The 13,122-nt window shown below is 38.9% G+C and overlaps 1 protein-coding gene and 1 non-coding gene across 11 annotated transcripts in view; both read right to left on the bottom strand.

Moving 5' to 3' along the window:
* The window catches only part of AREL1 (apoptosis resistant E3 ubiquitin protein ligase 1), a 41,944-nt gene that overhangs the window by 28,582 nt on the left and 240 nt on the right, over positions 1–13,122 (bottom strand). For 4 of the 10 annotated variants that reach the window (XM_066277728.1, XM_066277727.1, XM_066277719.1 and 1 more), the window contains exons 2-3: positions 3,020–3,130; positions 611–922 (exon numbers count right to left, since the gene is read on the bottom strand). The gene's annotated coding sequence lies outside the window, so the exon portion shown is untranslated. Of the gene's footprint in view, positions 1–610; positions 923–3,019; positions 3,131–9,097; positions 9,177–13,122 lie in introns of those variants that run through there. The other 6 variants (XM_066277720.1, XM_066277723.1, XM_066277721.1 and 3 more) reach the window with 5 other exon arrangements.
* LOC136336767 (U1 spliceosomal RNA) lies at positions 2,114–2,276 on the bottom strand. The gene has a single exon (XR_010731588.1). It is a non-coding gene; the product is annotated as a U1 spliceosomal RNA (small nuclear RNA).

Below are 13,122 nucleotides of genomic sequence, written 5' to 3'. Positions count from 1 at the left end.
TATTTGGGAAGAGAAAAGATTTAAGAAAAAAGGTTTAAAAAAAGTATGAAAAGCATTACCTACTTGCTGTGAGAATATCATCATGAGGCTAAAATTAGAAAGATAAATGCTTTTGGCCCCTTTTAAAATCTTTTGAAATAAAAATAAAGCATGACAGAGGAAAATGGAATGCAGTATCAATTATCTAATGCAGAAATATCACTTGCTTACTAAAAGGTCTCAGGCAAGTTGCTAAATACTGCAGCACTTTGGCTCACATCACCTACAAAAGCAGGGAAGGGAAGGCTTGAAAACACCTGTCTCAAGGGAATTTAGAAAGTTGATTGATATACATATTGTAAAACTCTGCTTTTTTTGGAGTATAAAGATTTATAACTACATCAAATAAATTTTAGCCCTAACATTGAAGATCAGATGTGCAAAGTCATTTCCCAGAAATGGAGAATTGATTTCTTCATACTCAAAGACGCCCTGCTGGGAGCAAAGTTGATTCTAACTGCAAATGTGCACTTCAACAGCTTTTCTTTGCTGAAAAGGTGCAGGAACTGGTCACCAAGTCTATGTTCTGCATCTCAGTAACAAGTGAATCTTAATTAGACCATTGCCTTACCTTCAAACGAGGGCCCATGTTCTAGAACCAAGTGGAGCACTCCTATTCACCAAAGCAGGCAGCTTGGCCCTCTCACCTTGTCTTCAACTTCCACATGAGAGGAAACAGCCGCAAAGTCAACGGAAAGTGTCTGTTCATCAGCCCTTCACTGAGGGTGTGTCAAAGAAGCTGACAGTCAATGTTTCTGGAACGAACAGATGACTGCGGAGTGAAGAAATATGACCCCAAAATATATCATCCCTGGGCTTCTCTCTAGTGTAAGGTGCAATCAACGGCCAAAGGACGCATCTGCTGTTGTCTAAGGGTCCTGTCCTATGAAGAAAAAAAGGGTGGTAGGACAGGATTTTATTTCCCAAAAAGAATCCCAGAAAACAAAAAAAGAGGAGGTAGAAAAGGCAATGGAAACCCTGGGGCATTAAAAATAACCAAGGACAGGTAAACTCAGACCAAATTTTCCCAATTAAAACACCTCAAGAAAAGTCAAGTGGCAATCTTGTTGCTTTCTTTAATTGTGTCACTCTCGGAAGGAACTCTAGCACTGAACTCTTCGGTAGCAGCAAACCCGAGCACAGGTTTAGAGGGAGCCGCACGCACCACATTTCAGTTTGATGGGGCTGGAGCAGAAAGTGAAGAAAAAGGAGCCCAGCAAACAGGTGGGGCCAGCTTACAGAGGCCCCCCCCATGCATTTCCAAGACACGGTTAAACATGCTGATCTTATCTTTCAAACTATGCTACTGTGAGTAAGGGGAGAAAATCTGTGAGCTTTCAATATAGAATCACTAATAAAGTTCAGTCAAGTAAGACTCACTCAAAAATATTCATGAACTAATGTAGCAGAAAGGAGGTTAAGGAAAGGCATAAACAAACAACCACCATAAAACAAATGAGACTACTAATCACTACGTGAAGAGCTAGTCTCTTTCTACAGGGCAGGAACGGTTTTCAGTGCTTTATATGTACTAATTCACAATCCCAATACAGAGCTATACTTATCTCTATTTTACAGATGAGGAAACTGAGGATCTTTCTCAAGATTATGCACAAATTCATCAAATTGAGTCAAACCCAGACAACCTGCACCCAGAAGCCAAGCTTCAATGAATACTCTACTGCCTCTCCACCACGGGAAACCAGGAAAGAAAACGCAAAATGCTAATAAAAGCACGAGAACAGAATGAGTGAACGCCAGCAGATCAAACAAGTTGGCAAACTTTTATAATTAAAGATAAATGTGTGATTATTGGAAAATATGGTGACAGACTTGCCAAGTACAGGAGCCAAAGAATAACAACACAAGGAATCCCTCACAAATAAAATGCTGGAGGAAAAACAAGCAAAAAATTATTGACATAGCATGAGCCCATTTTAAAAAATATGACAGTACATAAAGAGTACTGGGACAACGCAAAAATGTTAACAGTGGTCATCTCTGGGTGCACAAAATTATATTAACAAATAACTTTTATTCTCTACCTCTACATCTTTTCTTCTTCTTTTTATTATATGGGAGAGTACAAATGCCATTCCCCACTACCACAAGGTATGCAGTCGCGTTTCCCACACGTGGGGAAATTGCAGGGGTCAGCCCACTGGAGTGCAATGGATAAACCTCGCCCTGAGAAAACCACCTTCGTGATCATGGTATCTTCCCTGCCAGGTAGGTATTCTACCTCTACATTTTATTGTTTTCCAAATTCTTAATGATGCAATAACATATAAAAAGTTTCTAATTCTGGAGAATACTTTTTTTAAAAAAGGCAAAGAACAGGCAAGTTGTCCTTTTTTCAAATAAGTTAAAAAATTAGCTAAAGATAATAGAACACACTCAACTTTTATTTCTTTAATTGTGATCTTAATGGGCCTCCAACCCTGTGATCTGCTACTTGATTATTAAATCAAATAACTCCTAGTTCTATTATCTTTATTGTGCCCCACTATGAACTACCATGTTGACCAACCCTCCACCCGCTGCCCCCAAAACCCCCAACACTTCAGTGTCTCTAATGAGCTTCAAAACTCAATTCAAGCACCACCTTTTTTCTAGATACAACACCCAGGCCCCCCGGGTAGCTCCCCCAATGCCTGGCAGAACTAACCACTTATTTCTTTGTGATATTCCTATCTGGAGACACTTCTATTATAGCATTTATTAGTCTACATAACAATTATCTGTTTACACAATAGTTACACCTAATGGATTACGGGCTTCCTGAGGAAACTTGAGTGGGTTTTACTCATCTTTGCGTCCCAGTGGCTAGTATGATGTTCAGAGTCTGTCTCAGAGTTTGTACTTTCGCCAGTTTCCCAGGTGATTCCTGTGCACATATTAAATTTGAGAAGCGTGAGCTAGACTCTACTGCAGTCAGTCTGGGAAGGGACCCAATATTCTGCATCTCTAACAGGCTTACAGGTCACAATGATGCTGCTGGTCTGTAGATCAAGCTTTGAGGAGCCAGAGGTCTAGTGCAGGAGTTGGCCAACTACAGCCTTCAGGCCAAATCAAGACAGCTGCCCGTTTTCTTTAAAAAAAAAAAAAGGTTTTGTAAAAAAAAAATGAACACAGCCAAGTCCATTTGTTTACATATGGTCTACGATTGCTTTTATACTACAATGGCAGACTTGAGTAGTTGCCTACAAAGTTTTCCTATCCGACCTTTTACAAAAAAAGTTTACCAATCTTTGGTGCAGAGGCTTAGATAAAGCTATGTGTAGAAGTCTTAGTTAAGAACAAACTCATTTTTATAAGTCAAAAAAGCATAAAATCATTTTCTTCCACTTCTACTATCCCCTCTTAGGAAAAGAGCAACATTTTGTAAATATTTCTCCTAGCTGATTTCAACTGTTATTGAAAAGCTTTATGCCTCTCACACCGCAAGTAGGAATTTTGCTACAATCATTTCCCAAAGTACATGTTTCATACAAACATGTTTGCCTTTCACCAAGGCTGTATCTTCCTAAAACCAGGACCTTGGAACCAAAGACTATATCTATGTTTCTGAAATTATTGCAGTAAGTAGCATCTACTCAGTCTCTACTTTTAAAGTGCTATTCTAAAAAGCTGTGAAAAATAATGTGGAAGTCAACTTAGAGTTCTGGTGAAGAGAGAGGTAGTGACAGCACCTAGGATTCCAAGCATCACCCACTGAGTTCCACAGAAGAAGACAGAACAAAAAGTAAGACACTGGATTGTTAAGATGCAATCTCAGGCACTGTTTACAGAGAAGCACCAGCCACAAGTTCAGGGAAATAAATTTTTTTAAAAAAATCATTCAATTAGCAAAAGACCCATTGGTTAGTGGTCTAAGGAGGTTCCAAGAAATAAAGTGCACCATTAGATACTTTAGATTATTAGTTTACATTTTCCTCTGCTTGCTTTCACCCTCGGTTTATTCTCCCCACCCCAAAATCCTACCATAAAAGATTGCCCTCCCACATTAAGTTTATATTCTTGAGATATTTATATAGTTGTGTATTCCTGCTATCTTTGTTCAGCCAAGTTATACAGTTTTCATTTATATATTCTTTCCTCATCAGTCAGCCCCTCCAGTCTCTTAATCATTCCTGTGGGTCTTCTGTGAACTCTCTCCAGCTAGTCTCCAGCGATCTGGTAATGAGGTGCCTCCAACTGACTGCAGCCTTCCAGGAACAGCCGCGTTAGTCAGAACAGGATGAGCTCACCCTCCCCGGTTCCATGACATAATACTCCTGAGTAGACAATCCCCAAATCGCAGAAAGCTAGAATGTGCCATATTAGACTATAACCCCATTCCATGCTTCCCAGATTTGGGCACGGAAGCATGCCAGAATGTGCTAGAAGCCAGAGGATACGTGACACATGTTCCTGCAGCATCCAGTTACTTGAAAATGACTTGGGTGAGGAGAAAAAGTATTTCCATGTTAAAACAAATTCACAGATAATAAAATAGAATAAAATATGCATGGATTTCTAAACCTAAAATATGGATTATGTTCAAAATATGTCCAGGTATTTTATACTTGAGGCAGAAAGGCTGCTTGGAGCTCGACTCCCCGCCCCCAGGGGGCCACACCCACCATCCTCCACCACTAGAGGTACTTGCGCTGAAAAGTTTGGAAACCACTATAACTCCACCCAACTTCTTTTCTATTACCACTCATCCTATATACTCGCATTTTATTTATTTTTACTTTTTATTTTTGCTTTTATACTCACATTTTAAATAGAATTACATTTCACGCTATGTTCCCCCAATGACTACAAACATCTTTGGGTTCTCTATTGTTCATTCATTTCCTATTTCCTAAACATTTGCTCTAAGCCAGACTGTGTGCTAAAGTTAAAGTCACAAGGATAAATGAGACAGAGAGGGAGATGAACAATATAATGTGGCAAGTACCACAGAAGAGGGATAAACAATGTACAGTGGGAAAAGGAAAGAGAGAGGCAACTTTGCCTGAGAGAGTGGGGAGGTCTTCACAGGAGAGACAATATCGCTGTTGTTTAAGAATGAGTAAGCATTTGCAAGGCAGAAAAAAGGAAAAGACCAGTGTGCAAGGCAGAAAAAAAACAACCTAAGCAAAAGAACTGAGTCAAGAAAGAGTGATGAGGCCCTGGCCGGCTGGCTCAGCAGTAGAGCGTCAGCCTGGCATGTAGATGTCCTGGGTTAGATTCCCAGCCAGGGCACACAGGAGAAGCACCCGACTGCTTCTCCATCCTTCCCTCTCTCCTTTCTCTCTTCCCCTTCCACAGCCAAGGCTCCAGTGGAGCAAAGTTGGCCCCAAGTGCTGAGGACGGCTCCATGGGCTCTGCCTCAGGCACTAGAATGGCTTCCATTGCCACGTGGCCAGATGGGCAGAGCATCACCCCCTAGTGAGCTTGCTGGGTGGATCCTGGTCGGGCGCGTGCAGGAGTCTGTCTCTCTGCCTCCCTGCTTCTCACTTCAGAAACATAGAGAGAGAGAAAAAAAGAAAGAGTGATGAAAAGCTCAGCATTATGAATGCACTGTGTTTAGAAAGACCACCTGGAGCCAAACTAGGGAGACTGATTATAAGTACCATAAGGTGTAGTAGTCAAGAGTATGAATCTCACTCCTGAGTGACAAGTTACTTAACTTCTCTTCAGTCACCTCAGATCTCAAATGGAGATCCACTGAGAAGAGGAAGGAGCAAGACCTGGAGAGGACCGGTTGAGACTGGAAAATAGATCCAGGCGTCTTGGCACTGCAGGAGTGCCTCGGGAGATGGAGCTCTATGTGCAAACCAAGATGCTGGACTCCCAGGATATGACATGATGGTGGTTTCTGGCCAGGCCATGGGAGCCCAACCCACAATGAGGAAGATGGCACCGAGTGTACCTGAAGAACTAAGTGGTTTCGTCTTTTACATGTTTGCATTTTTTTCACTGACATAATTTTTAGATCCATACATGTTGCTACATGTATCAGAAGTTCATTTCTCTTTGTTATTGTGTAGTAGTCCATTATATGGACATGTAACAATTTGTTTAACCATGCATCAGCCAAAGGACATTTGAGTTGCATCTAGTTTGGGGCTATTATGGATAAAGCCTCTATGACTATACAAGTGCAAGTCTTTGTGTGAACTCACGTTCTCATTTCTCTTGGGTAAACAACAAAGGGCAGGACTTCTGAGTCATATAGAAAGAATATACTACTTAACTTACCAGAAACTGGCAAGCTGATTTCCAGAGGGGCTGTACCAACTTGCATTTCGACCAGCAATGGATGAGCTACAGTTACCAACATCTGCCAACAATGGCATTGTCAATCTTTTAAATCTTACCTATTCTAATAAATGTGAAGTGGTTTTAATTTGCATTTCCCTAAGGACTAACAATATTGAGTACTTTTCCATGTGCTTTTTGGCTATGTGTGAGCCTTTGGTATCCAAATTTTTTGCCATTTAAAAAAATTGAGCTGTTTGTCTTACTATTCAGTTGTAAAACTTCTATACATATTCTGAATACAAGTCCGTCATTAGATATACGTTTCACAAATACTGGCTTGTTTCTTCATTTTTAAAGAGTGTTGTTTAAAAAGAGTAAAAGTTTTTAATTTGCTGAAATTCAAATTTTTTACAGTTTGTGTTGTGTCTCATTTTTTTTAAAATAAATCTTTGCTGAACCCAAGGTCATAAAGATTTTCTTATAAAAGTTTATCTAGAAGTTTCACACACAAAAAAAAAAACCTTTTCAAAAATTTTAACAAGAGTTTTAAAACTCATGCATTCTATTTATCTTATAATTAGTTATTCAGTTTTATTATCCCTTTGTTTCTTTCAAATTCAACTTCCCACATTACCAAGCACCATTTGAGTCTATTTCAGAATTTGGAAAGATTTTTATCTTTTAACAGATGTCCCCCACTTCAACCTAATAAATGGCATTTTAAAATGTAGCCAAGGTTTTTAGTCCCTCAGTTCTCTTCAAACTAACATAAAACTTCTGGACCCCTGATGCTGGTTCTTAAAACAACAACAAAATTCCAAAACCCAGAGCATGCACCTTCAAGTTAAGCCAGGGACAATGAGCTACTTACCCTTCTAGTTTTAAAGAGAAACTTTTATAAGATCATTCTCACCATATTGAGTCACTCTAACCTAGGAAAGGCTGGAAAAAGTTATCACTCACTGGTTAAAAGAAAATTTAGGCTTTAAAGGTTAAGTTCACCAAGATAATAGTACATTTTCAGATTCAAAATGTATATTTCAGACTCCAAATGAAATGAAAGCATAGTTTAGATTCAACTGCACCCCTGGAATACAATTTGCCATTCTCAGAAGTTCAGAAAGTATTTATAGAAAAAGGGACTCTAAGCTAATAGGAGGAAAACAGGAAGTACAATTTAATCATTGCTTATTTTGTAACTTCGTGAGATATCCAGAGAAAAACAAAATAGTAAACTGACTCAACTATGCCTGCGTTGCAGACATTAGTCTAAATCAAGAAAATAGCAGCTTTGGTTTACAATTCTCTTCTATTCTGATGTTTCTGTTCATTCACCAAAAGGGCTCTACCGTGCCTGCTCCACAGAATTAGGCCTCTGTGTTCCCATACCATGGCAGCTTTTACGCTTAAGTGACCCTGGGCCACTGAATCTTGGCTATACCAGGGAAATTTTTTAACTAATTCTCTCAATCTGACAAGCTGTCTCCCTCAATAAGTCTAGGAAGTTGTTATTTCATTAACTGTGCATGAAGTGGCAGGCAAACAGTCAGACTACAGCCCAGGGGGTGGAACCACAACTGTCACACGTTTACTTAAAAGCTAACAAAATTTCTTCCTCTACCACCACCCATTACTTTCCATTCTACTCTTATTTTTTAGAAAAAATAAATTACTTATATAATCAGAAAGAAGAACAACTTTAAATGAGCATTCTATAGTTCTTTAAGATTCCAGGAAGACAAACTCAGCCAGCCACATAAATGGCCACCTAAGATGGTTTGAGTACACTTAAGGAATTCAAAACAAAACTTCTGTTAACTGAATAATGTCACCGAACAAGGGTCTGTTCATTTCTTCAGATGTGATTAAGAACCACATGCCAAGCAATATGTTGACCCTGAGGGTTCCCAAATGAGTAAGATGGTCCCTGACCCCCTAGAAAAGCACAAGTTAGTAAGAAGACAAGAAAATAACATGATTGTTCCATGTGGTAAAATCTATGAGGTGAGTACACAGTGTACGTGGAGCCCAGGAAGGGCCCCACAATAAGGATCAGCTCTTAGCTTCTCAGAAAACTTCACACCATCCTGCTGGGAGCAAAGCCAACTCTTCCACTGAGTTACCAGTGCTTTGGGAGTCAAGGGGTGCAAAACACTACCTATGCAGTATTGCTTATTCTCATGGCTCATGACCCTCTCTCTTCAGCACTGGTCAGAAGAGATTACTGAATCACATACATGGCTAAGTAATAGCTCATTGGAAACCCCAATCTATTTATCAAAATTGTACATAGTCTTAATGCAATGTGGTATCCTGGATTGGATCCTAGAACAGAAAAAAGATATTAGAGGGAAAACTTGTGAAACAAAAAAAAAGTCTGTAGTTCAGCTGATAGTGATGTACCAATGTTGCTTTTTTAGGTGTGACAAATGTACCACGGTTATGTAAAACAGTATCATTAGGGGAAGCTGGATGAAACACATACAGGAACTCTATACTATCTTAGCAACTTTTCTATAAATCTAAAATTATTCCAAAATAAAATCTGCTTTAAAAAAATGACATATGGTTAGCCATTTTACATTCTCACTCCCCTTTAGGATTCTGATCATGCTTTCCTAGTCACTGTCCCAGTTGACTGAAATGTTTTCTCAAATCCTTTTCGGTTCATTTCAATAAACCATTTATGCAGCCCAGCTGGATTTCTTTCTTCACCAAGACATGAAAAACTGTATCACAGTTGGGAGGTTTTAACTGTTTTCTCTTCCTAATAGCTTCACCATATACCCCAGGGGGGATCTTGAGAGTTAAATTTTCCTACCTGGACAAGAGAGGGATTAAAATAGCCTGTGCTGGATATCTGGATAAAAGCAAAGGGAAAACAAAAATGGATGTTATATATTATTAGGTTACCTTTACTTCATCTCTGGCCAAAAAAGATAATGACTAGAAAATACAATGAACAGACACTGACTATTTCACATCTCAACACCAACAAGCAAACTGCACTGAAATGAATGCTTCAGTCAAAAGCTCTGAAAAGCATGGTGCAAATTCCTCAAATATACAAGGCAACAAAAGTCCATATTAAAGTCACATGGTACTGTTTAAGTCAGGCTAAATGACAAAACATAATACTATGACTATTTGATTTCTAATAAGTAAATGAATACTCACCTTTCTCTATTAAAACCAGTTTGCAGAACAGGCTTTGAGAGTTTCCATCAGGAAAACATCACGGTGATAGAACACCATATCAAGGCCTCAGGCATGTGCACACACACAAACTACAGTAAGGTCAAACAACCTCAAAAGTTTGAAAACTACAATATAAAGAGTATCAGCGAAGGCTAAATATTCATGAACCCTTCAAAGAAAAAAAAACACAAAGAAAGATAACTGAAATTTAAACCTAAGCTATTAAATGGCTAAGTCATTTAAAAGGTAAAATGATATACTAGAATGCATTAAGGTCATACAATTTGATCTGTTATATGGTATGTTATAGTATTAAATGAATATGATACAACAGTACTCTGACCTGGACCACTTCCAGAAAGATTAACAGGTAGAGTAAATCCTTTAAAATATTTTAATTTGCATACCTGTCAATCACCTACCACAATTTATCTGTTCACAAATCTTTCTCCAATACAAGCCTCAGCTCTTAAAGAGTAACCAACAGTGTCTAGGGCAGTATGGACGCTCAATAAATGCCTTTTGAAGGAATAAATATTCAGCAGTGATATACCTCTGAGGCACCCTTATAAACCAATTCCATATCAATACCTTGGGAGCAGAGAATGCTGTATACCATGTTACCACATTCAAGAGGCAGTCAAGTTAATTGAAAAACAATTAACAGCCTGACCCATGGTGGCGGAGTGGATAAAGCGTCAACCTGGAACACTGAGGTCTCCGGTTCAAAGCCCTGGGCTTGCCCAGTCATGGCACATATGGGAGTTTATGCTTCCTGCTCCTCCCTCCCTTCTCTCTCTCTCTCTCCTCTCTAAAATGAATACATTTAAAGAAAAACAATTAACAGCGGCCCTGGCCGGTTGGCTCAGCGGTAGAGCATTGGCTCAGCATGTGGAAGTCCCGGATTCAATTACCAGCCAGGGCACACAGGAGAGGAACCCATCTGCTTCTCCATCCTTCCCCCTTCTCCTTTCTCTCTACCTCTTTCTTCCCCTCCTGCAGCTAAGGCTCCATTGGAGCAAAGTTGGCCCGGGCATTGAGGATGGCTGCATGGCCTCTGCCTTAGGTGCTAGAATGGCTCCAGTTGCAATGGAGTAACGCCCCAGATGGGCAGAACATCACCCCCTAGTGGGCATGTGGAGTATATCCCAGTCAGGCGCATGTGGGAGTCTGTCTGTCTGCCTCTTTGCTTCTCACTTCAGAAAAAATACCCAAAAAAACCCCAATTAACAGCAACTAATATTTGTTGAGAAAAAAAACTCAGGTCACATGAGATAAAAACACATGTAGAAATTGTAACTTGAGAATGGAGAAAGTATCTGTAAATTAATTCTCCTCCCCTAGATGGCCACAAAAATGAATCTACCTTTAACTTTCTAACATTGAATTATAAGATGTTCTTTATGGAATCTTTCACCATCCATAATTTTATAAAGAAATTTGTTATGAACTTAAATGAGTAGGTTAAACCAATTAGTGAATTGGATGAAGTCCAAGCCCAATTATGAGTTTAACTGTGGGATGAATGTCTTAAGCAATTTTTTCTCTTTAAGACTGCAGAAAAATACAAAACAATCCTCTTGACTGCTGAGAAGGGCTAAAGTCATTTATTTCTCACAAGTCTATAATCAAAAGTATTTTCTGCTCCCACCAATACAAAGCAACACCATCTCCCCCTCCTATCACCATCAAAACACGCTATAGAGTATGGGAGTACTTTAATCTTAAACCATAAGAATCTCAGACTGCAATCAAGTTATAATGCAAAAACAACATTTTTCTCTAAGTATGTTCTCATCCCCTTTGGTGTCCCTACACTAACTTAGCTCCCTATCAAGTATTAACAATCAAGGAAATCAGAAAATTCTCAGGATACTACAAACTGCTTTGGCTTTTGTTTTTGTTTTTTAATTTATTCTTGTTCAAAATTCAGAGTACACATTATCAGTACAGTGTTTTCAAGTTTTTCAATGCCCAAATTTAAATGCAAATTACCATTTCATTTATATGCAATTCTCCCTCTAAACCTCTACTCATCAGTCTCCAGATGTTTAAAAAAACAAACAAATGGTCCTGTTTACTTAAAAAGCTTATTGCCTAAAAAGCAAGAAGTTCTAATGTATCAAAAAAGTGGTCACTTCAGCACTACCCATGAATGACAGTTTGGCTGACAAGCTGTTTTGAAAAGATTAGGAGCTTCCAGTGACTACAGGAAGCAAATACAGTATCTGTACATATTTCAATAATAAAGCTATTTCAACATAAAAAATTCAGAGCCTATAAAGTCATAAATGTGAACTGCAAATCTATCTAAATGTATGCATGTCTAAAAGAGAAAGAAGCAGAACAAAAACTGTCTATACTCAAATCAACATGAGAAATCACCCTTCGATTGAGCTTTTCAAAAACTGAAAACTTAGTAAGGTTTTTCAGGTTATTAACACATTCAGGTTCCAAAACAGAGCAACTATATATATTAAAATACAATTGACATAAAATTCCAACACCACCACATACTATGCTGGAAGACACAATGACAGTAACAGAAAACATTTTAATAAGGTTTACTTGTGGTGGGTACACTGTTCTAGGGACTTCACATTTTAACTCATTTAGTCCTAATAACATCCCTGTAAGACAGGTACTGTTACAATTATCTCCATTTCACAGATGAAAAAACTGATGCAAAGGTAAATGAACTCTCACTCAATGTCATATAGCTATGGGCAAGAAGCAGAGCATGGATTTTAGCTCCATCAGTCAAATCCAAAGTTCATAACAACCAATACATTATGTTTCATAGTAAAGCTCATGTGATGGTCAGCTTGTTTTTTTTTAAACCTAAAAACTTCTTTGAATCTCAAAAACAAGGACAGCTTTATGCAATAAGAAAAGTACAGGTTTGGGATTCAAACGGACTCAAACAAACCCTTGAATAAAGTTTGAGCCTCAGCTTCCTCGTATGTAAAATGAGGATACTTAAGTTATTGTGAAGGTCAAAGAATATAACTAAAGTGCCAAGTACAGTGTACAAAATAGGGTTAAGTTCCCAGACATCTAGAGGGTCCACAAATGAACTTCAGAGTCCAGGAGTCTCCTAAATTGTATGACAGATACTGTATGTGTACCCATTTTTTTAGAATCGTAGTTGGCTTTCCATAAACTTTCAAGGGATAGTGATCTCCAAAAGGTTAAGAACCACCGGAGTACATAGCAGGTCCTCAAAAAACGAAAGTTATCTTTCCCTTCATGTTCTCTAAAACTCTCCCTTTTCCATTACGAATGACACAACAAGGCTTCACAATAAAGGTCAATTATTTCCCACCATTTTCCTGGTTTGGTAACTAGAACATATGTCAGATTATGCCTCAATTCTAAAAACATTCTAAAAACGACCCTCAAACGCTGCTTCGTCCCTCTCTTCACCGAGAGGAATACACGGTACGTACTCTAAAAGAACCTTGAGAATCGTCCACCTAGCTGCACGAAGCACCACGCTGGCTAGGAGGACCAAGTAGGAACCAGAGCCTCCGAGTTGCACAATAGAGACCTGACGCCCAGCTCTGAGGGATGAAAATGTGTTTCCCAAAACTACTGGACAATCCAGAACTCCACCGCTATTCCCCGACACACACACCCTGTCCTCTC

The sequence above is a fragment of the Saccopteryx bilineata genome, chromosome 4 (assembly GCF_036850765.1).
Source record: "Saccopteryx bilineata isolate mSacBil1 chromosome 4, mSacBil1_pri_phased_curated, whole genome shotgun sequence".
In the NCBI taxonomy this organism is placed as follows: domain Eukaryota; kingdom Metazoa; phylum Chordata; class Mammalia; order Chiroptera; family Emballonuridae; genus Saccopteryx; species Saccopteryx bilineata.
The sequence above is the reverse complement of the archived record's forward strand: the minus strand, read 5'-3'. Positions and strand labels throughout refer to the sequence as shown.